The sequence below is a fragment of the Oncorhynchus kisutch genome, linkage group LG27 (assembly GCF_002021735.2).
Source record: "Oncorhynchus kisutch isolate 150728-3 linkage group LG27, Okis_V2, whole genome shotgun sequence".
In the NCBI taxonomy this organism is placed as follows: Eukaryota; Metazoa; Chordata; class Actinopteri; order Salmoniformes; family Salmonidae; genus Oncorhynchus; species Oncorhynchus kisutch.
The window spans coordinates 43,304,338-43,330,415 of record NC_034200.2 but is presented as its reverse complement, the minus strand read 5'-3'; the positions used below and the strand labels follow the sequence as shown (position 1 = coordinate 43,330,415).

Here is a 26,078-nt window from a genome sequence, read left to right as displayed (position 1 = left end):
ATTGGCAACCCTGCCAGATAAACCCATTCAACTTCAAATCCACTGCTCTCTTGGTGTGGACATCCACATATGCATGCTACACACACACACACACACACACACACGCACACACACACACACAGACACACACAAACACGCACACACACACGCACACACACACACACACTCACGCGCGCACGCACGCACGCACACACAGACGCACATATGTAGATATGATCATAGTTAACCAATAGTGTAATGAACCCCTGCTCCATTAAAAGCGGTACTCTCAAGCTCACACACACACACACACACACACACACACACACTGGTGCGATGGTAGAAACTACAAGGAGCCTCAGTACTCTATGTATTGAAAGACGACAGCGTGACTTTGAAAACAAAAGCAGCCTGTCACAAACACAAGGCACGTACAGTATGTATGTATATGTATGTACAGTATGTATGTATATGTATGTACAGTATGTATGTATATATATGTATGTACAGTATGTATGTATATATATGTATGTACAGTATGTATATGTATGTATGTACAGTATGTATATATATATGTATGTATGTACAGTATGTATATATGTATGTATGTGTGTATGTATGTATGTATGTATGTATGTATGTATGTATGTACAGTATGTATATATATATACAGTATATATGTATATACATATATATATGTATGTATGTTTGTATATACAGTATGTGTATATATATATATATATATATATGTTTGTACAGTAAGTATGTATATATACAGTCGGGAGAACAAGTATTTGATACACTGCCGATTTTGCAGGTTTTCCTACTTACAAAGCATGTACAGGTCTGTAATTTTTATCATAGGTACACTTCAACTGTGAGATCCAGAAAATCACGCTGTATGATTTTTAAGTAATTAATTAGCATTTTATTGCATGACATAAGTATTTGATCACCTACCAACCAGTAAGAATTCCGGCTCTCACAGACCTGTTAGTTTTTCTTTAACAACACTTCAACTGTGAGAGACGGAATCTAAAACAAAAATCCAGAAAATCACATTGTATGATTTTTTTACATTTTTGACCCCTTTTTCCCCAATTTCATGGTCTCCAATTGTTTAGTAGCTACTATCTTGTCTCATCGCTACAACTCCCGTACGGGCTCGGGAGAGACGAAGGTTGAAAGCCATGCGTCCTCCGATACACAACCCAACCAAGCTGCACTGCTTCTTAACACAGCGCGCATCCAACCCGGAAGCCAGCCGCACCAATGTGTTGGAAGAAACACTGTGCACCTGGCAACCTTAGTTAGCGCGCACTGTGCCCGGCCAGCCACAGGAGTCGCTGGTGCACGATGAGACAAGAATATCCCTACCGGCCAAGCCCTCCCTAACCCGGACGACGCTAGGCCAATTGTGCGTCGCCCCACGGACCTCCCGGTCGCGACCGGTTACGACAGAGCCTGGGCACGAACCCAGAGTCTCTGGTGGCACAGCTGGTGCTGCAGTACGGCGCCCTTAACCACTGCGCCACCCGGGAGGCCCGCATTGTATGATTTTTAAGTCATTCATTTGCATTTTATTGCATATAAGTATTTATTGCATGACATAAGTATTTGATCACCTACGAACCAGTAAGAATTCCGGCTCTCACAGACCTAGTTTTTCTTTAAGAAGCCCTCCTGTTCTCCACTCATTACCTGTATTAACTGCACCTGTTTGAACTCGTTACCTGTATAAAAAAGACACCTGTCCACACACTCAATCAAACAGACTCCAACCTCTCCACAAGACCAGAGAGCTGTGTAAGGACATCAGGGTTAAAATTGTAGACCTGCACAAGGCTGGGATGGGCTACAGGACAATAGGAAAGCAGCTTGGTGAGAAGGCAACAACTGTTGGCGCAATTATTAGAAAATGGAAGAAGTTCAAGATGACGGTCAATCACCCTCGGTCTGGGGCTCCATGCAAGATCTCACCTCGTGGGGCATCAATGATCATGAGGAAGGTGAGGGATCAGCCCAGAACTACACGGCAGGACCTGGTCAATGACCTGAAGAGAGCTGGAAGCACAGTCTCAAAGAAAACCATTAGTAACACACTACGTCGTCGTGGATTAAAATCCTGCAGCGCACACAAGGTCCCCCTGCTCAATGGATGAGCGATTTACCGCTCGATGGCGGTAAAAGGAGAGCCAAGACAGCAACTTTCAGTTTGTACAAATTCAATTACGTGCCTTTTTTTGGTTTAGGCCCCCAGTACCACTCTGCCACTCTCTCCTCTGTCCCTCTAATCACAGATTCGGTGTGGAAATGGCCTGTAGCAGTGGATGGTGTAAAAAACGTACTCAACTGTCATACTTGAGTAAAAATAAAGATATCCTTAATTAAAAATGACTCAAGTAAAAGTGAAAGTCACCCAGTAAAATACTACTTGATTAAAAGTTTAAAAGTATTTGGGTTTTAAGTATGCTTTAGTATCAAAAGTAAAAGTATAAATCATTTAAGATGTATATATTAAGCATATGATTTACTAGTTTTATTTTATTGACGGATAGGCAGGGGCACTCTCCAACACTCAGATAGCATTTAGAAATGAAGCGTTTGTGTTTAGTGAGTCCTCCAGATCAGAGGCTAAGGGATGGCCAGGGATGTTTTCTGTTTAGTGAGTCCTCCAGATCAGAGGCTAAGGGATGGCCAGGGATGTTTTCTGTTTAGTGAGTCCTCCAGATCAGAGGCTAAGGGATGGCCAGGGATGTTTTCTGTTTAGTGAGTCCTCCAGATCAGAGGCTAAGGGATGGCCAGGGATGTTTTCTGTTTAGTGAGTCCTCCAGATCAGAGGCTAAGGGATGGCCAGGGATGTTTTCTGTTTAGTGAGTCCTCCAGATCAGAGGCTAAGGGATGGCCAGGGATGTTTTCTGTTTAGTGAGTCCACCAGATCAGAGGCAGTAGGGATGACCAGGGATGTTCTCTGTTGAGTGAGTCCTCCAGATCAGAGGCAGTAGTGATGACCAGGGATGTTCTCTGTTTAGTGAGTCCACCAGATCAGAGGCAGTAGGGATGACCAGGGATGTTCTCTGTTTAGTGAGTGTTCCAGATCAGAGGCAGTAGGGATGACCAGGGATGTTCTCTGTTTAGTGAGTGTGCCAGATCAGAGGCAGTAGGGATGACCAGGGATGTTCTCTGTTTAGTGAGTCCTCCAGATCAGAGGCAGTAGGGATGACCAGGGATGTTCTCTGTTGAGTGAGTCCTCCAGATCAGAGGCAGTAGGGATGACCAGGGATGTTCTCTGTTTAGTGAGTGTGCCAGATCAGAGGCAGTAGGGATGACCAGGGATGTTCTCTGTTTAGTGAGTCCTCCAGATCAGAGGCAGTAGGGATGACCAGGGATGTTCTCTGTTGAGTGAGTCCTCCAGATCAGAGGCAGTAGGGATGTTCTCTGTTTAGTGAGTCCTCCAGATCAGAGGCAGTAGGGATGACCAGGGATGTTCTCTGTTTAGTGAGTCCTCCAGATAAGAGGCAGTAGGGATGACCAGGGATGTTCTCTGTTTAGTGAGTCCTCCAGATCAGAGGCAGTAGGGATGACCAGGGATGTTCTCTGTTTAGTGAGTCCTCCAGATCAGAGGCTAAGGGATGGCCAGGGATGTTTTCTGTTTAGTGAGTCCTCCAGATCAGAGGCTAAGGGATGGCCAGGGATGTTTTCTGTTTAGTGAGTCCTCCAGATCAGAGGCTAAGGGATGGCCAGGGATGTTTTCTGTTTAGTGAGTCCTCCAGATCAGAGGCTAAGGGATGGCCAGGGATGTTTTCTGTTTAGTGAGTCCTCCAGATCAGAGGCTAAGGGATGGCCAGGGATGTTTTCTGTTTAGTGAGTCCTCCAGATCAGAGGCTAAGGGATGGCCAGGGATGTTTTCTGTTTAGTGAGTCCACCAGATCAGAGGCAGTAGGGATGACCAGGGATGTTCTCTGTTGAGTGAGTCCTCCAGATAAGAGGCAGTAGTGATGACCAGGGATGTTCTCTGTTTAGTGAGTCCACCAGATCAGAGGCAGTAGGGATGACCAGGGATGTTCTCTGTTTAGTGAGTGTTCCAGATCAGAGGCAGTAGGGATGACCAGGGATGTTCTCTGTTTAGTGAGTGTGCCAGATCAGAGGCAGTAGGGATGACCAGGGATGTTCTCTGTTTAGTGAGTCCTCCAGATCAGAGGCAGTAGGGATGACCAGGGATGTTCTCTGTTGAGTGAGTCCTCCAGATCAGAGGCAGTAGGGATGACCAGGGATGTTCTCTGTTTAGTGAGTGTGCCAGATCAGAGGCAGTAGGGATGACCAGGGATGTTCTCTGTTTAGTGAGTCCTCCAGATCAGAGGCAGTAGGGATGACCAGGGATGTTCTCTGTTGAGTGAGTCCTCCAGATCAGAGGCAGTAGGGATGTTCTCTGTTTAGTGAGTCCTCCAGATCAGAGGCAGTAGGGATGACCAGGGATGTTCTCTGTTTAGTGAGTCCTCCAGATAAGAGGCAGTAGGGATGACCAGGGATGTTCTCTGTTTAGTGAGTCCTCCAGATCAGAGGCAGTAGGGATGACCAGGGATGTTCTCTGTTTAGTGAGTCCACCAGATCAGAGGCAGTAGGGATGACCAGGGATGTTCTCTGTTTAGTGAGTGTGCCAGATCAGAGGCAGTAGGGATGACCAGGGATGTTCTCTGTTTAGTGAGTGTGCCAGATCAGAGGCAGTAGGGATGACCAGGGATGTTCTCTGTTTAGTGAGTCCTCCAGATCAGAGGCAGTAGGGATGACCAGGGATGTTCTCTGTTGAGTGAGTCCTCCAGATAAGAGGCAGTAGGGATGACCAGGGATGTCCTCTGTTTAGTGAGTCCTCCAGATCAGAGGCAGTAGGGATGACCAGGGATGTTCTCTGTTTAGTGAGTGTGCCAGATCAGAGGCAGTAGGGATGACCAGGGATGTTCTCTGTTGAGTGAGTCCTCCAGATCAGAGGCAGTAGGGATGTTCTCTGTTTAGTGAGTCCTCCAGATCAGAGGCAGTAGGGATGACCAGGGATGTTCTCTGTTTAGTGAGTCCTCCAGATAAGAGGCAGTAGGGATGACCAGGGATGTTCTCTGTTTAGTGAGTCCTCCAGATCAGAGGCAGTAGGGATGACCAGGGATGTTCTCTGTTTAGTGAGTCCTCCAGATCAGAGACAGTAGGAATGACCAGGGATGTTCTCTGTTTAGTGAGTCTGCCAGATCAGAGGCAGTAGGAATGACCAGGGATGTTCTCTGTTTAGTGAGTCCTCCAGATCAGAGGCAGTAGGGATGACCAGGGATGTCCTCTGTTTAGTGAGTCCTCCAGATCAGAGGCAGTAGGGATGACCAGGGATGTTCTCTGTTTAGTGAGTCCTCCAGATCAGAGGCAGTAGGGATGACCAGGGATGTTCTCTGTTTAGTGAGTCCTCCAGATCAGAGACAGTAGGAATGACCAGGGATGTTCTCTGTTTAGTGCGTCTGCCAGATCAGAGGCAGTAGGAATGACCAGGGATGTTCTCTGTTTAGTGAGTCCTCCAGATCAGAGGCAGTAGGGATGACCAGGGATGTCCTCTGTTTAGTGAGTCCTCCAGATCAGAGGCAGTAGGGATGACCAGGGATGTTCTCTGTTTAGTGAGTCCTCCAGATCAGAGGCAGTAGGGATGTTCTCTGTTTAGTGAGTCCTCCAGATCAGAGGCAGTAGGGATGACCAGGGATGTTCTCTGTTTAGTGAGTCCTCCAGATCAGAGACAGTAGGAATGACCAGGGATGTTATCTTGATAAGTGTGTGAATTAGACCATTTTCCTGTCAAAATGTAACGAGTACTTTTAGGTGTCAGGGAAAGTGTATGGAGTAAAAAGCACATTATTTTCTTTGGGAATTTAGTGAATTAAAAGTAAAAGTTGTCAAAAATATAAATAGTAAAGTACAGATACCTAAATAAACGACGTAAGTAAATACTTTAAATACTTTAAAGTATTTTTACTGAAGTATTTTACACCACTGAGTGGATGTCGTTAGCCCCAGGAGGTCTTAAGTCTGCAGTATCGGCTAGCCTGCCAGTGTAGCGATCCCTGACACTGTCCTGTATAATTTGCTCCCTGCAGGCCAGGGTGACTGTAAGGTCTAATCTCTCTGGGGAGAGACAGGATTAAAGATCCCCTTGCACAGAGCTGTTCCAGGCTAGACTCCCACTACCAGACCTCCCTGGCTATACTGTATTCACAACGTACCAGGCTCAATTCCATTACAATTCAGAAAGTAAACCGTATTCCAATTCCACATTTTCCTGTGTACTTCCTGAATTGACTGGAATTACAATGGCATTGACCCTTAACCCTGGGATACACATTGACCCTTAACCCTGGGATACACATTGACCCTTAACCCTGGGATACACATTGACCCTTAACCCTGGGATACACATTGACCCTTAGCCCTGGGATACACATTGACCCTTAACCCTGGGATACACATTGACCCTTAGCCCTGGGATACACATTGACCCTTAGCCCTGGGATACACATTGACCCTTAGCCCTGGGGTACACATTGACCCTTAACCCTGGGGTACACATTGACCCTTAACCCTGCTACAACCCATATATATATATATATATACACTGCTCAAAAAAATAAAGGGAACACTAAAATAACAAATCCTAGATCTGAATGAATGAAATATTCTTATTAAATACTTTTTTTCTTTACATAGTTGAATGTGCCGACAACAAAATCACACAAAAACTATCAATGGAAATCAAATGTATCAACCCATGGAGGGTCTGGATTTAGAGTCACACTCAAAATTAAAGTGGAGAACCACACTACAGGCTGATCCAACTTTGATGTAATGTCCTTAAAACAAGTCAAAATGAGGCTCAGTAGTGTGTGTGGCCTCCACATGCCTGTATGACCTCCCTACAACGCCTGGGCGTGCTCCTGATGAGGTGGCGGATGGTTTCCTGAGGGATCTCCTCCCAGACCTGGACTAAAGCATCCGCCAACGCCTCCATGCTCTGGACACTACGCTGACAGACACAGCAAACCTTCTTGCCACAGCTCGCATTGATGTTCCATCCTGGATGAGCTGCACTACCTGAGACACTTGTGTGGGTTGTAGACTCCGTCTTATGCTACCACTAGAGTGAAAGCACCGCCAGCATTCAAAAGTGACCAAAACATCAGCCAGGAAGCATAGGAACTGAGAAGTGGTCTGTGGTTATCACCTGCAGAACCACTCCTTTATTGGGGGTGTCTTGCTAATTGCCTATAATTTCCACATGTTGTCTATTCCATTTGCACAACAGCATGTGAAATTTATTGTCAATCAGTGTTGCTTCCTAAGTGGACAGTTTGATTTCACAGAAGTGTGATTGACTTGGAGTTACAGTGTGTTGTTTAAGTGTTCCCTTTATTTTTTTGAGTAGTGTATATATACACACAACAGCTGACCAGGGTCGCTGGCGTGCAGCAGGGTGGAACTTAACGTGGCAGATAGAAATTCATTAGAAATGACATGATTGGAGCTGATATGATTGGAGCTGACATGATTGGAGCTGACATGATTGGAACTGACATGATTGGAGCTGACATGATTGGAGCTGACATGATTGGAGCTGATATGATTGGAGCTGATATGATTGGAGCTGACATGATTGGAGCTGACATGATTGGAGCTGACATGATTGGAGCTGACATGATTGGAACTGACATGATTGGAGCTGACATGATTGGAGCTGATATGATTGGAGCTGATATGATTGGAGCTGATATGATTGGAGCTGACATGATTGGAGCTGATATGATTGGAGCTGACATGATTGGAGCTGACATGATTGGAGCTGATATGATTGGAGCTGATATGATTGGAGCTGATATGATTGGAGCTGACATGATTGGAGCTGACATGATTGGAGCTGATATGATTGGAGCTGACATGATTGGAGCTGATATGACTGGAGCTGATATGACTGGAGCTGATATGATTGGAGCTGACATGATTGGAGCTGATATGATTGGAGCTGACATGATTGGAGCTGATATGATTGGAGCTGACATGATTGGGGCTGATATGACTGTTCTACACTGTATATATCTATATGACTGAATACAACCCTGGCCATAGCGGTATAATCTATAACCCTCATCTACAACAGAGGATAGTACTAGATATAGTAGTTTCAGTACTATAAAAAAACGCCTTTATGCTGTAAAATGACCTCTGGCTTAAACGCCTTGAGTCTTAAAATTAATTTACAGAAGTGATGGAGGACAGGCTTGTTTCTGATGTCTGGTTGGTAGAAGTGAGGGAGGACAGGCTTGTTTCTGATGTCTGGTTGGTAGAAGTGATGGAGGACAGGCTTGTTTCTGATGTCTGGTTGGTAGAAGTGATGGAGGACAGGCTTGTTTCTGATGTCTGGTTGGTAGAAGTGATGGAGGACAGGCTTGTTTCTGATGTCTGGTTGGTAGAAGTGAGGGAGAACAGGCTTGTTTCTGATGTCTGGTTGGTAGAAATGAGGGAGAACAGGCTTGTTTCTGATGTCTGGTTGGTAGAAGTGATGGAGGACAGGCTTGTTTCTGATGTCTGGTTGGTAGAAGTGAGGGAGAACAGGCTTGTTTCTGATGTCTGGTTGGTAGAAGTGATGGAGGACAGGCTTGTTTCTGATGTCTGGTTGGTAGAAGTGATGGAGGACAGGCTTGTTTCTGATGTCTGGTTGGTAGAAGTGATTGAGGACAGGCTTGTTTCTGATGTCTGGTTGGTAGAAGTGAGGGAGGACAGGCTTGTTTCTGATGTCTGGTTGGTAGAAGTGATGGAGGACAGGCTTGTTTCTGATGTCTGGTTGGTAGAAGTGATGGAGGACAGGCTTGTTTCTGATGTCTGGTTGGTAGAAGTGATGGAGGACAGGCTTGTTTCTGATGTCTGGTTGGTAGAAGTGATGGAGGACAGGCTTGTTTCTGATGTCTGGTTGGTAGAAGTGAGGGAGAACAGGCTTGTTTCTGATGTCTGGTTGGTAGAAGTGAGGGAGAACAGGCTTGTTTCTGATGTCTGGTTGGTAGAAGTGATGGAGGACAGGCTTGTTTCTGATGTCTGGTTGGTAGAAGTGATGGAGGACAGGCTTGTTTCTGATGTCTGGTTGGTAAAAGTGATGGAGGACAGGCTTGTTTCTGATGTCTGGTTGGTAGAAGTGATGGAGGACAGGCTTGTTTCTGATGTCTGGTTGGTAAAAGTGATGGAGGACAGGCTTGTTTCTGATGTCTGGTTGATGTGTTGGAGTAGTTGCATGTTTTTTGTTTTGTTTTTTGTGCTGAGCCTTTTAATAACGTATACAGAAAGCATCTGTCAGACAGACAGACCCTACACTGGAGAGACAGACTGACTGACAGACTCTACACCGGAGAGACAGACTGACAGACTCTACACCGGAGAGAGACTGACAGACTCTAAAACAGAGAGACAGACTGACTGACAGACTCTACAACAGAGAGACAGACTGACAGACCCTACACTGGAGAGACAGACTGACTGACAGACTCTACACCGGAGAGACAGACTGACAGACTCTACACCGGAGAGACAGACTGACTGACAGACTCTACACTGGAGAGACAGACTGACTGACAGACTCTACACCGGAGAGACAGACTGACAGACCCTACACTGGAGAGACAGACTGACTGACAGACTCTACACCGGAGAGACAGACTGACAGACTCTACACCAGAGAGACAGACTGACTGACTCTACACCAGAGACACAGACTGACTGACAGACTCTACACCGGAGAGACAGACTGACAGACCCTACACTGGAGAGACAGACTGACTGACAGACTCTACACCGGAGAGACAGACTGACAGACTCTACACCGGAGAGACAGACTGACAGACTCTACACCGGAGAGACAGACTGACAGACTCTACACCAGAGAGACAGACTGACTGACTCTACACCAGAGACACAGACTGACTGACAGACTCTACACCGGAGAGAGACTGACAGACTCTACAACAGAGAGACAGACTGACAGACTCTACACCAGAGAGACAGACTGACTGACTGACTCTACACCGGAGACAGACTGACTGACAGACTCTACACCGGAGAGACAGACTGACAGACTCTACAACAGAGAGACAGACTGACAGACAGACAGACTCTACACCGGAGAGACAGACTGACTGACAGACTCTACACCGGAGAGACAGACTGACTGAGTCTACACCAGAGAGACAGACTGACTGACAGACTCTACACCGGAGAGACAGACTGACTCTACACCAGAGAGACAGACTGACAGACGCTACACCAGAGAGAAAGACTGACAGACTCTACACCAGAGAGACAGACTGACTGACAGACTCTACACTGGAGAGACAGACTGACAGACTCTACACCAGAGAGACAGACTGACTGACAGACTCTACACTGGAGAGCCAGACTGACAGACTCTACACCGGAGATACTGACTGACTGACTCTACACCAGAGAGACAGACTGACAGACAGACTCTACTCCAAAGAGACAGACTTTACCCTAGATCAACCCTCACCAGCTGGGCCTGACAGACTGATAGACAGTTAGCCAGCAGCATACCACCCTGTATCCCACTGCTGGATTGCATCTGAAGCTTAGCAGGGTTGGTCCTGATAAGACCCTGGAGGGGAGACCAGATGCTGCAGGAAGTGGTGTTGGAGGGCCAGTAGGAGGCACTCTTTCCTCTGGTCTAAATAACATATCCCAATGCCCCAGGGCAATGATTGGGGACATTGCCCTGTGTAGGGTGCCGTCTTTTGGCTAGGATGTTAATTGGGTGTTCTGACTCTCTGTGGTCACTAAATAGCCCATGGCACTTATCCTAGGGGTGTTAACCCCGATTTCCTGGCTAAATTCCCAATCTGGCTCTCATACCATCACAGTCACCTAATCATCCCCAGCTTACAATTGTATCATTCATCCTCCTCCTCTCCCCTGTAACTATTCCCCAGGTTGTTGCTGTGAATGAGAATGTGTTCTCAGTCAACTTACCTGGTAAAATAAGGGGTAAATATTAAAAATTAAAGACAGACTTGACCCCAGCTGGGCCTGGAGAAGCAAACGTGTGAAGTATTCAATATATTCAGATGAAGAAAGAAAGAACAGAGAAGAGGGGTTTTGGCAACCTCCTCTATTCATTCATTTAAAAAAAAACTGTGTGAAAGTGTCAGAAGCAGAAAAGCTGTCTAATCAGGACCCAAGGGGACAACCAAACACATCAACTGAATAAATATATACCACAACTCCCCCGTAGAGAAAATAACAAGATAGAGGAAGAGAGATAGATGGAGGGAGGGAGGTAGATAGATGTGTATGTAGCACCTAGCATGTAGCACGTAGCATGCAGCTCCCTAGTGGAGTTCACTGTTGTTAAATAAAGTATACAGATTTGATCATTTTGTTGTCGCTGAAAAATGTACTGCTCCGCAGGAAATGCAAGTTCAGCGTCGTGATTTACATAATTTCATTGAAAACCTCACACTAACACAAGGTTATGTTAGGAGCATTGGACATTTCATGTAGTCTAATTTGGGCAAGCCAGTAGCCTAACCCCCGATCAAGCAACATCATGGACTAAACGTTCAAATCCTGTTGCTGCAGGACTCTTTTGCAGCGACAATACTGGTTCAACTGTATGAAGGACAGCATCTGTAAATAGCTGTGACAGTGATAATGTAAACATCTCTAAAATCAAAACTAACTCGATTAAATACATCATGCAGAGAGAGAGAGGGAGAGAGAGAGAGAGAGAGAGAGAGAGAGAGAGAGTCCCTGTTCGTGCATGTCCCTGTGTGTATGACAGACAGACAGAGGCAGCTCTTGAAGGTCACTCCAAAGTCAGTTGATCCCCAGTGTTTATCAAATAAACACACATTCAGGCTAGTCCACATCGACCGCCTCCATCTTGGTCCTCTCCTCTATAGACTAGTCCACATCGACGGCCTCCACCTTGGTCCTCTCCTCTATAGACTAGTCCACATCGACGGCCTCCACCTTGGTCCTCTCCTCTATAGACTAGGACACATCGACCGCCTCCATCTTGGTCCTCTCCTCTATAGACTAGTCCACATCGACGGCCTCCATCTTGGTCCTCTCCTCTATAGACTAGTCCACATCGACGGCCTCCATCTTGGTCCTCTCCTCTATAGACTAGGACACATCGACGGCCTCCATCTTGGTCCTCTCCTCTGTAGACTAGTCCACATCGACGGCCTCCATCTTGGTACTCTCCTTTGTAGACTAGTCACATCGACGGCCTCCATCTTGGTCCTCTCCTCTATAGACTAGTCCACATCGACGGCCTCCATCTTGGTCCTCTCCTCTATAGACTAGTCCACATCGACCGCCTCCATCTTGGTTCTCTCCTCTGTAGACTAGTCCACATCGACCGCCTCCATCTTGGTCCTCTCCTCTATAGACTAGTCCACATCGACCGCCTCCATCTTGGTCCTCTCCTCTATAGACTAGTCCACATCGACGGCCTCCATCTTGGTCCTCTCCTCTATAGACTAGTCCACATCGACGGCCTCCATCTTGGTCCTCCTCTCTATAGACTAGTCCACAGAGACGGCCTCCATCTGTTCCATGATAGATGTCTGTTATCCATGTAGCTGTACCATGATAGATGATATAAAGCCCTTCGTACATCAGCTGATATCTCAAAACAGGTGTTGAAGCACGCTGGTCCCCCGTGGAGACCCAACACACGCTGATCCCCCGTGGAGACCCTACACACGCTGGTCCCCCGTGGAGACCCTACACACGCTGGTCCCCCGTGGAGACCCTACACACGCTGGTCCCCCGTGGAGACCCTACACACGCTGGTCCCCCCGTGGAGACCCTTCACACGCTGGTCCCCCGTGGAGACCCTTCATGCGCTGGTCCCCCGTGGAGACCCTACACACGCTGGTCCCCCGTGGAGACCCTTCACGCGCTGGTCCCCTGTGGAGACCCTATACACGCTGGTCCCCCGTGGAGACCCTACACACGCTTGTCCCCCCGTGGAGACCCTTCTTCCCCAGTGCAGTCAGACCATTATGATTATGCTGTGCCACCAGGGTCTCAGTATTCTGCCCCCTCTCTGATTATCCGAGTGTGACCCTCTCCCCATGGGTTACTGCAGCTAGTGTTGCCAGCACTGCCACTGCCTGGGTGGAGGCACTCCACCGGAATTCCCACCGGCTAGGTACATGGTCGTCAAGGTTCTCATTAGCAGCTTTGAGCGAGAAATTCCTTGTGTATTAGGCTCACCAACCTTTGGCTTTGTTGGACCAACACTGCCGGTCCGGTTCAGACTCTTGAGGGGGCGGTGCTGTTTTAGTGGTTCTTTGGCAGCGTTTATCTTTCTGTCTTGGCTACGTAAGCTACTTGCAGCAGGCTGATCTAACAGGTAAGGACATCTCATTAGTGGGTGAGTGTCTATGGTAGGTAGGGTTGGGCACATTCCATCATATTAGGGCATAAGGTAAGGACGTCTCCCTGAAGTGGCATATTTTCTCTATTCCATCCAATAACTATGACCACTGCCCTGGTGAGAGTGGGGCTTTTTCTGACACGGAGAGTACGTAGAGATGATGGCAGTGTGGCAAGTTTACTAACAAAAGGATGCTTCTTCATTCAAGCACATAAAACTTACGGACTTTCTAATATAAACGATGGGGAAACAAAAATATTAATTTTACCTTTATTTAACTAGGCAAGTCAGTTAAGAACAAATTCTTATTTTCAATGACGGCCTAGGAACAGTGGGTTAACTGCCTGTTCAGGGGCAGAACAACAGATTTGTACCTTGTCAGCTCGGGGATTTGAACTTGCTACCTTTCGGTTACTAGTCCAACGCTCTAACCACTAGTCTACCCTGCCGCCCCTCCACTCTAACCACTAGGCTACCCTGCCACCCCTCCACTCTAACCACTAGGCTACCCTGCCGCCCCTCCACTCTAACCACTAGGCTACCCTGCCGCCCCTCCACTCTAACCACTAGGCTACCCTGCCGCCCCTCCAATCTAACCACTAGGCTACCCTGCCGCCCCTCCACTCTAACCACTAGGCTACCTGCCGCCCCTCCACTCTAACCACTAGGCTACCCTGCCGCCCCTCCACTCTAACCACTAGGCTACCTGCCGCCCCTCCACTCTAACCACTAGGCTACCCTGCCGCCCCTCCACTCTAACCACTAGGCTACCCTGCCGCCCCTCCACTCTAACCACTAGGCTACCCTGCCACCCCTCCACTCTAACCACTAGGCTACCCTGCCGCCCCTCCACTCTAACCACTAGGCTACCCTGCCGCCCCTCCACTCTAACCACTAGACTACCCTGCCGCCCCTCCACTCTAACCACTAGACTACCCTGCCGCCCCTCCACTCTAACCACTAGGCTACCTGCCGCCCCTCCACTCTAACCACTAGACTACCCTGCCGCCCCTCCACTCTAACCACTAGACTACCCTGCCGCCCCTCCACTCTAACCACTAGGCTACCCTGCCACCCCTCCGCTCTAACCACTAGGCTACCCTGCCACCCCTACACTCTAACCACTAGGCTACCCTGCCGCCCCTCCGCTCTAACCACTAGGCTACCTGCCGCCCCTCCGCTCTAACAACTAGGCTACCCTGCCGCCCCTCCACTCTAACCACTAGGCTACCTGCCGCCCCTCCACTCTAACCACTAGACTACCCTGCCACCCCTACACTCTAACCACTAGGCTACCTGCCGCCCCTCCACACTAACCACTAGACTACCCTGCCGCCCCTCCACTCTAACCACTAGGCTACCTGCCGCCCCTCCACTCTAACCACTAGACTACCCTGCCGCCCCTCCACTCTAACCACTAGACTACCCTGCCGCCCCTCCACTCTAACCACTAGGCTACCCTGCCACCCCTCCGCTCTAACCACTAGGCTACCCTGCCACCCCTACACTCTAACCACTAGGCTACCCTGCCGCCCCTCCGCTCTAACCACTAGGCTACCTGCCGCCCCTCCGCTCTAACAACTAGGCTACCCTGCCGCCCCTCCGCTCTAACCACTAGGCTACCCTGCCACCCCTCCACTCTAACCACTAGGCTACCTGCCGCCCCTCCACTCTAACCACTAGACTACCCTGCCACCCCTACACTCTAACCACTAGACTACCCTGCCGCCCCTCCACTCTAACCACTAGGCTACCTGCCGCCCCTCCACTCTAACCACTAGACTACCCTGCCGCCCCTCCACTCTAACCACTAGGCTACCCTGCCGCCCCTCCACTCTAACCACTAGGCTACCCTGCCGCCCCTCCACTCTAACCACTAGACTACGCTGCCACCCCTCCACTCTAACCACTAGGCTACCCTGCCGCCCCTCCACTCTAACCACTAGGCTACCCTGCCGCCCCTCCACTCTAACCACTAGACTACCCTGCCGCCCCTCCACTCTAACCACTAGGCTACCCTGCCGCCCCTCCACTCTAACCACTAGGCTACCCTGCCGCCCCTCCACTCTAACCACTAGACTACCCTGCCGCCCCTCCACTCTAACCACTAGACTACCCTGCCGCCCCTCCACTCTAACCACTAGGCTACCCTGCCGCCCCTGCCGCCCCTCCACTCTAACCACTAGACTACCCTGCCACCCCTCCACTCTAACCACTAGACTACCCTGCCGCCCCTCCACTCTAACCACTAGGCTACCTGCCGCCCCTCCACTCTAACCACTAGACTACCCTGCCGCCCCTCTACTCTAACCACTAGACTACCCTGCCGCCCCTCCACTCTAACCACTAGGCTACCTGCCGCCCCTCCACTCTAACCACTAGGCTACCCTGCCGCCCCTCCACTCTAACCACTAGACTACCCTGCCGCCCCTCCACTCTAACCACTAGGCTACCCTGCCGCCCCCCCACTCTAACCACTAGGCTACCCTGCCGCTCCTCCACTCTAACCACTAGGCTACCCTGCCGCCCCTACACTCTAACCACTAGACTACCCTGCCGCCCCTCCACTCTAACCACTAGACTACCCTGCCGCCCCTCCACTCTAACCACTAGGCTACCTGCCGCCCCTCCACTCTAACCACTAGACTACCCTGCCGCCCCTCCACTCTAACCACTAGACTACCCTGCCGCCCCTCCACTCTAACCACTAGGCTACCCTGCCGCCCCTCCACTCTAACCACTAGGCTACCCTGCCGCCCCTCCACTCTAACCACTAGGCTACCCTGCCGCCCCTCCACTCTAACCACTAGGCTACCCTGCCGCCCCTCCACTCTAACCACTAGACTACCCTGCCGCCCCTCCACTCTAACCACTAGGCTACCCTGCCGCCCCTCCACTCTAACCACTAGACTACCCTGCCGCCCCTCCACTCTAACCACTAGCAGGTGAAGCAAACTGGCTCAAATAAAGATCCTCCATCTGTTTACAGGGAATAAGGTGGGATTTGGGACACATGCAGCAGGACACATCTTATCAGTCCCTCTCTGCAGCAGGACACAGTCCCTCTCTGCAGCAGGACACAGTCCCTCTCTGCAGCAGGACACAGTCCCTCTCTGCAGCAGGACACAGTCCCTCTCTGCAGCAGGACACATCTTATCAGTCCCTCTCTGCAGCAGGACACAGTCCCTCTCTGCAGCAGGACACAGTCCCTCTCTGCAGCAGGACACATCTTATCAGTCCCTCTATGCAGCAGGACACATCTTATCAGTCCCTCTCTGCAGCAGGACACAGTCCCTCTCTGCAGCAGGACACAGTCCCTCTCTGCAGCAGGACACAGTCCCTCTCTGCAGCAGGATACAGTCCCTCTCTGCAGCAGGACACAGTCCCTCTCTGCAGCAGGACACAGTCCCTCTCTGCAGCAGGACACATCTTATCAGCCCCTCTCTGCAGCAGGACACATCTTATCAGTCCCTCTCTGCAGCAGGACACATCTTATCAGTCCCTCTATGCAGCAGGACACATCTTATCAGTCCCTCTCTGCAGCAGGACACATCTTATCAGTCCCTCTATGCAGCAGGACACATCTTATCAGTCCCTCTCTGCAGCAGGACACAGTCCCTCTCTGCAGCAGGAACACAGTCCCTCTCTGCAGCAGGACACAGTCCCTCTCTGCAGCAGGACACAGTCCCTCTCTGCAGCAGGACAGTGCAGGACACAGTTTATCAGTCCCTCTCTGCAGCAGGACAGTGCAGGACACAGTTTATCAGTCCCTCTCTGCAGCAGGACAGTGCAGGACACAGTTTATCAGTCCCTCTATGCAGCAGGACACATCTTATCAGTCCCTCTCTGCAGCAGGACAGTGCAGGACACAGTTTATCAGTCCCTCTATGCAGCAGGACACATCTTATCAGTCCCTCTCTGCAGCAGGACAGTGCAGGACACAGTTTATCAGTCCCTCTATGCAGCAGGACACATCTTATCAAGTCCCTCTCTGCAGCAGGACAGTGCAGGACACAGTTTATCAGTCCCTCTATGCAGCAGGACACATCTTATCAGTCCCTCTCTGCAGCAGGGACAGTGCAGGACACAGTTTATCAGTCCCTCTATGCAGCAGGACACATCTTATCAGTCCCTCTCTGCAGCAGGACACATCTTATCAGTCCCTCTCTGCAGCAGGACACATCTTATCAGTCCCTCTCTGCAGCAGGACACATCTTATCAGTCCCTCTCTGCAGCAGGACACATCTTATCAGTCCCTCTCTGCAGCAGGACACATCTTATCAGTCCCTCTCTGCAGCAGGACACATCTTATCAGTCCCTCTCTGCAGCAGGACACATCTTATCAGTCCATCTATAACAAAGAGAGTTCCAAACCTCTCTGCCAATAACAATGGCCTACTGTATCCTGTCTAACCATGTGGACAGAGCAGCTGGCCTACTGTATCCCGTCTAACAATGTGGACAGAGCAGCTGGCCTACTGTATCCCGTCTAAACCATGCGGACAGAGCAGCTGGCCTACTGTATCCCGTCTAACCATGTGGACAGAGCAGCTGGCCTACTGTATCCCGTCTAACCATGTGGACAGAGCAGCTGGCCTACTGTATCCCGTCTAACCATGTGGACAGAGCAGCTGGCCTGCTGTGTCAGCAGAGGAAAGGAGTCAAGGTTAGGAGATAAGGAGAGGAACAGAGGAAAGGAGCCAAGAGTAGGAAATAAGGAGAGGAGTAGAGGAAAGGACAAGGTTAGGAGATAAGGAGAGGAGCAGAGGAAAGGAGTCACTAGAGGCAGACCGCAGCTAGCCCCAGCTCCAGCTAGCTCTAGAAGCTGCCAGGCTCCCAGCCAGCCAGTGTTCATCTGGGGCAAACCTCAGGGGAGTGGAGAGAAACTGTAATCAGGTAGAGATGAGGGAAGTGGAGCAGCTTCACATAATGTATCTGTCTCCCTCATCCCATCCTCCCTCTACACCTCCTATCTGTCTCCCTCATCCCATCCTCACTCTACACCTCCTATCTGTCTCCCTCATCCCATCCTCACTCTACACCTCCTATCTGTCTCCCTCATCCCATCCTCACTCTACACCTCCTATCTGTCTGTCTCATCCCATCATCTCTACACCTCCTATCTGTCTCCCTCATCCCATCCTCACTCTACACCTCCTATCTGTCTCCCTCATCCCATCCTCACTCTACACCTCCTATCTGTCTCCCTCATCCCATCCTCACTCTACACCTCCTATCTGTCTGTCTCATCCCATCATCTCTACACCTCCTATCTGTCTGTCTCATCCCATCCTCACTCTACACCTCCTATCTGTCTGTCTCATCCCATCCTCACTCTACACCTCCTATCTGTCTCCCTCATCCCATCCTCACTCTACACCTCCTATCTGTCTGTCTCATCCCATCCTCACTCTACACCTCCTATCTGTCTCCCTCATCCCATCCTCCCTCTACACCTCCTATCTGTCTCCCTCATCCCATCCTCACTCTACACCACCTATCTATCTGTCTCATCCCATCCTCACTCTGCACCTCCTATCTGTCTCCCTCATCCCATCCTCCCTCTACACCTCCTATCTGTCTCCCTCATCCCATCCTCCCTCTACACCTCCTATCTGTCTCCCTCATCCCATCCTCCCTCTACACCTCCTATCTGTCTCCCTCATCCCATCCTCCCTCTACACCTCCTATCTGTCTCCCTCATCCCATCCTCACTCTACACCACCTATCTATCTGTCTCATCCCATCCTCACTCTACACCTCCTATCTGTTTGTCTCATCCCATCCTCACTCTACACCTCCTATCTGTCTCCCTCATCCCATCCTCACTCTACACCTCCCCCTGTATCTGTCTGTCTCATCCCATCCTCACTCTACACCTCCTATCTGTCTGTCTCATCCCATCCTCACTCTACACCTCCTATCTGTCTGTCTCATCCCATCCTCACTCTACACCTATCTGTCTGTCTCATCCCATCCTCACTCTACACCTCCTATCTGTCTGTCGCATCCCATCCTCACTCTACACCTCCTATCTGTCTGTCTCATCCCATCCTCACTCTACACCTATCTGTCTGTCTCATCCCATCCTCACTCTACACCTCCTATCTGTCTGTCTCATCCCATCCTCACTCTACACCTCCTATCTGTCTGTCTCATCCCATCATCTCTACACCTCCAATCTGTCTCCCTCATCCCATCCTCACCCTACACCTCCTATCTGTCTGTCTCATCCCATCCTAACTCTACACCTCCTATCTGTCTCCCTCATCCCATCCTCACCTCCTATCTGTCTGTCTCATCCCATCCTCCCTCTACACCTCCTATCTGTCTGTCTCATCCCATCCTCACTCTACACCTCCTATCTGTCTCCCTGCTCCCATCCTCACTCTACACCTCCTATCTGTCTGTCTCATCCCATCCTCACTCTACACCTCCTATCTGTCTCCCTCATCCCATCCTCACTCTGCGCCTCCTATCTGTCTCCCTCATCCCATCCTCACTCTACACCTCCTATCTGTCTGTCTCATCCCATCCTCACTCTACACCTCCTATCTGTCTGTCTCATCCCATCCTCACTCTACACCTCCATATCTGTCTGTCTCAGCTCATCCTCACTCTACAACCTCCTATCTGTCTGTCTCATCCCATCCTCACCTCCTATCTGTCTGTCTCATCCCATCCTCACTCTACACCTCCTATCTATCTGTCTCATCCCATCCTCACTCTACACCTCCTATCTGTCTCATCCCATCCTCACTCTACACCCTCCTATCTGTCTCCCTCATCCCATCCTCACTCTACACCTCCTATCTGTCTGTCTCAGCCCATCCTCACTCTACACCCTCCTATCTGTCTGTCTCATCCCATCCTCACCTCCTATCTGTCTGTCTCATCCCATCCTCACTCTACACCTCCTATCTATCTGTCTCATCCCATCCTCACTCTACACCTCCTATCTGTCTCCCTCATCCCATCCTCACTCTACACCTCCTATCTGTCTGTCTCATCCCCATCCTCACTCTACACCTATCTGTCTGTCTCATCCCATCCCTACACTCTACACCTCCTATCTGTCTGTCTCATCCCATCCTCACTCTACACCTCCTATCTGTCTGTCTCATCCCATCTCTCTACACCTCCAATCTGTCTCCCTCATCCCATCCTCACCCTACACCTCCTATCTGTCTGTCTCATCCCATCCTAACTCTACACCTCCTATCTGTCTCCCTCATCCCATCCTCACCTCCTATCTGTCTGTCTCATCCCATCCTCCCATCTGTCTGTCTCATCCCATCCTCACTCTACACCTCCTATCTGTCTCCCTGCTCCCATCCTCACTCTACACCTCCTATCTGTCTGTCTCATCCCATCCTCACTCTACACCTCCTATCTGTCTCCCCTCATCCCATCCTCACTCTGCACCTCCTATCTGTCTCCCTCATCCCATCCTCACTCTACACCTCCTATCTGTCTGTCTCATCCCATCCTCACTCTACACCTCCTATCTGTCTGTCTCATCCCATCCTCACTCTACACCTCCTATCTGTCTGTCTCAGCTCATCCTCACTCTACACCTCCTATCTGTCTGTCTCATCCCATCCTCACCTCCTATCTGTCTGTCTCATCCCATCCTCACTCTACACCTCCTATCTATCTGTCTCATCCCATCCTCACTCTACACCTCCTATCTGTCTCCCTCATCCCATCCTCACTCTACACCTCCTATCTGTCTGTCTCAGCCCATCCTCACTCTACACCTCCTATCTGTCTGTCTCATCCCATCCTCACCTCCTATCTGTCTGTCTCATCCCATCCTCACTCTACACCTCCTATCTATCTGTCTCATCCCATCCTCACTCTACACCTATCTGTCTCCCTCATCCCATCCTCACTCTACACCTCCTATCTGTCTGTCTCATCCCATCCTCACCTCCTATCTGTCTGTCTCATCCCATCCTCACTCTACACCTCCTATCTGTCTGTCTCATCCCATCATATCTACACCTCCTATCTGTCTGTCTCATCCCATCCTCACTCTACACCTCCTATCTGTCTGTCTCATCCCATCCTCACTCTACACCTCCTATCTGTCTGTCTCATCCCATCCTCACCTCCTATCTGTCTGTCTCATCCCATCCTCACTCTACACCTCCTATCTGTCTGTCTCATCCCATCCTCACTCTACACCTTCTATCTGTCTATCTCTACACCTCCTATCTGTCTGTCTCATCCCATCCTCACCTCCTATCTGTCTGTCTCATCCCATCCTCACCTCCTATCTGTCTGTCTCATCCAATCCTCACCTCCTATCTGTCTGTCTCATCCCATCCTCACTCTACACCTATCTGTCTGTCTCATCCCATCCTCACATCTGTCTCCCTCATCCCATCCTCACTCTACACCCTCCTATCTGTCTGTCTCATTCCATCCTCACATCTGTCTCCCTCATCCCATCCTCACTCTACACCCCCCCCATATCTGTCTGTCTCATCCCATCCTCACTCTACAACCTCCTATCTGTCCTGTCTCATCCCATTATCTCTACACCTCCTATCTGTCTCCCTCATCCCATCCTCCCTCTACACCTCCTATCTGTCTGTCTCATCCCATCCTCACCTCCTATCTATCTGTCTCATCCCATCCTCACTCTACACCTATCTGTCTCCCTCATCCCATCCTCACTCTACACCTCCTATCTGTCTGTCTCATCCCATCCTCACCTCCTATCTGTCTGTCTCATCCCATCCTCACTCTACACCTCCTATCTGTCTGTCTCATCCCATCATATCTACACCTCCTATCTGTCTGTCTCATCCCATCCTCACTCTACACCTCCTATCTGTCTGTCTCATCCCATCCTCACTCTACACCTCCTATCTGTCTGTCTCATCCCATCCTCACCTCCTATCTGTCTGTCTCATCCCATCCTCACTCTACACCTCCTATCTGTCTGTCTCATCCCATCCTCACTCTACACCTTCTATCTGTCTATCTCTACACCTCCTATCTGTCTGTCTCATCCCATCCTCACCTCCTATCTGTCTGTCTTATCCCATCCTCACCTCCTATCTGTCTGTCTCATCCCATCCTCACCTCCTATCTGTCTGTCTCATCCCATCCTCACTCTACACCTATCTGTCTGTCTCATCCCATCCTCACATCTGTCTCCCTCATCCCATCCTCACTCTACACCTCCTATCTGTCTGTCTCATTCCATCCTCACATCTGTCTCCCTCATCCCATCCTCACTCTACACCCCCCCCCATATCTGTCTGTCTCATCCCATCCTCACTCTACACCTCCTATCTGTCTGTCTCATCCCATTATCTCTACACCTCCTATCTGTCTCCCTCATCCCATCCTCCCTCTACACCTCCTATCTGTCTGTCTCATCCCATCCTCACCTCCTATCTATCTGTCTCATCCCATCCTCACTCTACACCTCCTATCTGTCTGTCTCATCCCATCCTCACTCTACACCTCCTATCTGTCTGTCTCATTCCATCCTCACTCTACACCTCCTATCTGTCTGTCTCATCCCATCATCTCTACACCTCCTATCTGTCTGTCTCATCCTATCCTCACTCTACACCTCCTATCTGTCTGTCACATCCCATCATCTCTACACCTCCTATCTGTCTGTCTCATCCCATCCTCACCTCCTATCTGTCTGTCTCATCCCATCATCTCTACACCTCCTATCTGTCTGTCTCATCCCATCCTCACTCTACACCTCCTATCTGTCTGTCTCATCCCATCCTCACTCTACAACCTCCTATCTGTCTCCCTCATCCCATCCTCACTCTACACCTCCTATCTGTCTGTCTCATCCCATCCTCACTCTACACCTCCTATCTGTCTCCCTCATCCCATCCTCCCTCTACACCTCCTATCTGTCTCCCTCATCCCATCCTCACTCTACACCACCTATCTATCTGTCTCATCCCATCCTCACTCTGCACCTCCTATCTGTCTCCCTCATCCCATCCTCCCTCTACACCTCCTATCTGTCTCCCTCATCCCATCCTCCCTCTACACCTCCTATCTGTCTCCCTCATCCCATCCTCCCTCTACACCTCCTATCTGTCTCCCTCATCCCATCCTCCCTCTACACCTCCTATCTGTCTCCCTCATCCCATCCTCACTCTACACCACCTATCTATCTGTCTCATCCCATCCTCACTCTACACCTCCTATCTGTTTGTCTCATCCCATCCTCACTCTACACCTCCTATCTGTCTCCCTCATCCCATCCTCACTCTACACCTCCCCCTGTATCTGTCTGTCTCATCCCATCCTCACTCTACACCTCCTATCTGTCTGTCTCATCCCATCCTCACTCTACACCTCCTATCTGTCTGTCTCATCCCATCCTCACTCTACACCTATCTGTCTGTCTCATCCCATCCTCACTCTACACCTCCTATCTGTCTGTCGCATCCCATCCTCACTCTACACCTCCTATCTGTCTGTCTCATCCCATCCTCACTCTACACCTATCTGTCTGTCTCATCCCATCCTCACTCTACACCTCCTATCTGTCTGTCTCATCCCATCCTCACTCTACACCTCCTATCTGTCTGTCTCATCCCATCATCTCTACACCTCCAATCTGTCTCCCTCATCCCATCCTCACCCTACACCTCCTATCTGTCTGTCTCATCCCATCCTAACTCTACACCTCCTATCTGTCTCCCTCATCCCATCCTCACCTCCTATCTGTCTGTCTCATCCCATCCTCCCTCTACACCCTCCTATCTGTCTGTCTCATCCCATCCTCACTCTACACCTCCTATCTGTCTCCCTGCTCCCATCCTCACTCTACACCTCCTATCTGTCTGTCTCATCCCATCCTCACTCTACACCTCCTATCTGTCTCCCTCATCCCATCCTCACTCTGCGCCTCCTATCTGTCTCCCTCATCCCATCCTCACTCTACACCTCCTATCTGTCTGTCTCATCCCATCCTCACTCTACACCTCCTATCTGTCTGTCTCATCCCATCCTCACTCTACACCTCCTATCTGTCTGTCTCAGCTCATCCTCACTCTACACCTCCTATCTGTCTGTCTCATCCCATCCTCACCTCCTATCTGTCTGTCTCATCCCATCCTCACTCTACACCTCCTATCTATCTGTCTCATCCCATCCTCACTCTACACCTCCTATCTGTCTCATCCCATCCTCACTCTACACCTCCTATCTGTCTCCCTCATCCCATCCTCACTCTACACCTCCTATCTGTCTGTCTCAGCCCATCCTCACTCTACACCTCCTATCTGTCTGTCTCATCCCATCCTCACCTCCTATCTGTCTGTCTCATCCCATCCTCACTCTACACCTCCTATCTATCTGTCTCATCCCATCCTCACTCTACACCTCCTATCTGTCTCCCTCATCCCATCCTCACTCTACACCTCCTATCTGTCTGTCTCATCCCATCCTCACTCTACACCTATCTGTCTGTCTCATCCCATCCTCACTCTACACCTCCTATCTGTCTGTCTCATCCCATCCTCACTCTACACCTCCTATCTGTCTGTCTCATCCCATCATCTCTACACCTCCAATCTGTCTCCCTCATCCCATCCTCACCCTACACCTCCTATCTGTCTGTCTCATCCCATCCTAACTCTACACCTCCTATCTGTCTCCCTCATCCCATCCTCACCTCCTATCTGTCTGTCTCATCCCATCCTCCCATCTGTCTGTCTCATCCCATCCTCACTCTACACCTCCTATCTGTCTCCCTGCTCCCATCCTCACTCTACACCTCCTATCTGTCTGTCTCATCCCATCCTCACTCTACACCTCCTATCTGTCTCCCTCATCCCATCCTCACTCTGCACCTCCTATCTGTCTCCCTCATCCCATCCTCACTCTACACCTCCTATCTGTCTGTCTCATCCCATCCTCACTCTACACCTCCTATCTGTCTGTCTCATCCCATCCTCACTCTACACCTCCTATCTGTCTGTCTCAGCTCATCCTCACTCTACACCTCCTATCTGTCTGTCTCATCCCATCCTCACCTCCTATCTGTCTGTCTCATCCCATCCTCACTCTACACCTCCTATCTATCTGTCTCATCCCATCCTCACTCTACACCTCCTATCTGTCTCCCTCATCCCATCCTCACTCTACACCTCCTATCTGTCTGTCTCAGCCCATCCTCACTCTACACCTCCTATCTGTCTGTCTCATCCCATCCTCACCTCCTATCTGTCTGTCTCATCCCATCCTCACTCTACACCTCCTATCTATCTGTCTCATCCCATCCTCACTCTACACCTATCTGTCTCCCTCATCCCATCCTCACTCTACACCTCCTATCTGTCTGTCTCATCCCATCCTCACCTCCTATCTGTCTGTCTCATCCCATCCTCACTCTACACCTCCTATCTGTCTGTCTCATCCCATCATATCTACACCTCCTATCTGTCTGTCTCATCCCATCCTCACTCTACACCTCCTATCTGTCTGTCTCATCCCATCCTCACTCTACACCTCCTATCTGTCTGTCTCATCCCATCCTCACCTCCTATCTGTCTGTCTCATCCCATCCTCACTCTACACCTCCTATCTGTCTGTCTCATCCCATCCTCACTCTACACCTTCTATCTGTCTATCTCTA

At 50.0% G+C, this 26,078-nt stretch overlaps 1 protein-coding gene across 1 annotated transcript in view; it reads right to left on the bottom strand.

The window, feature by feature from the left end:
• Positions 1–26,078, bottom strand: part of LOC109881536 (microtubule cross-linking factor 1) — a 134,671-nt gene that overhangs the window by 72,337 nt on the left and 36,256 nt on the right. The gene's annotated exons all lie outside the window — the stretch shown is intronic.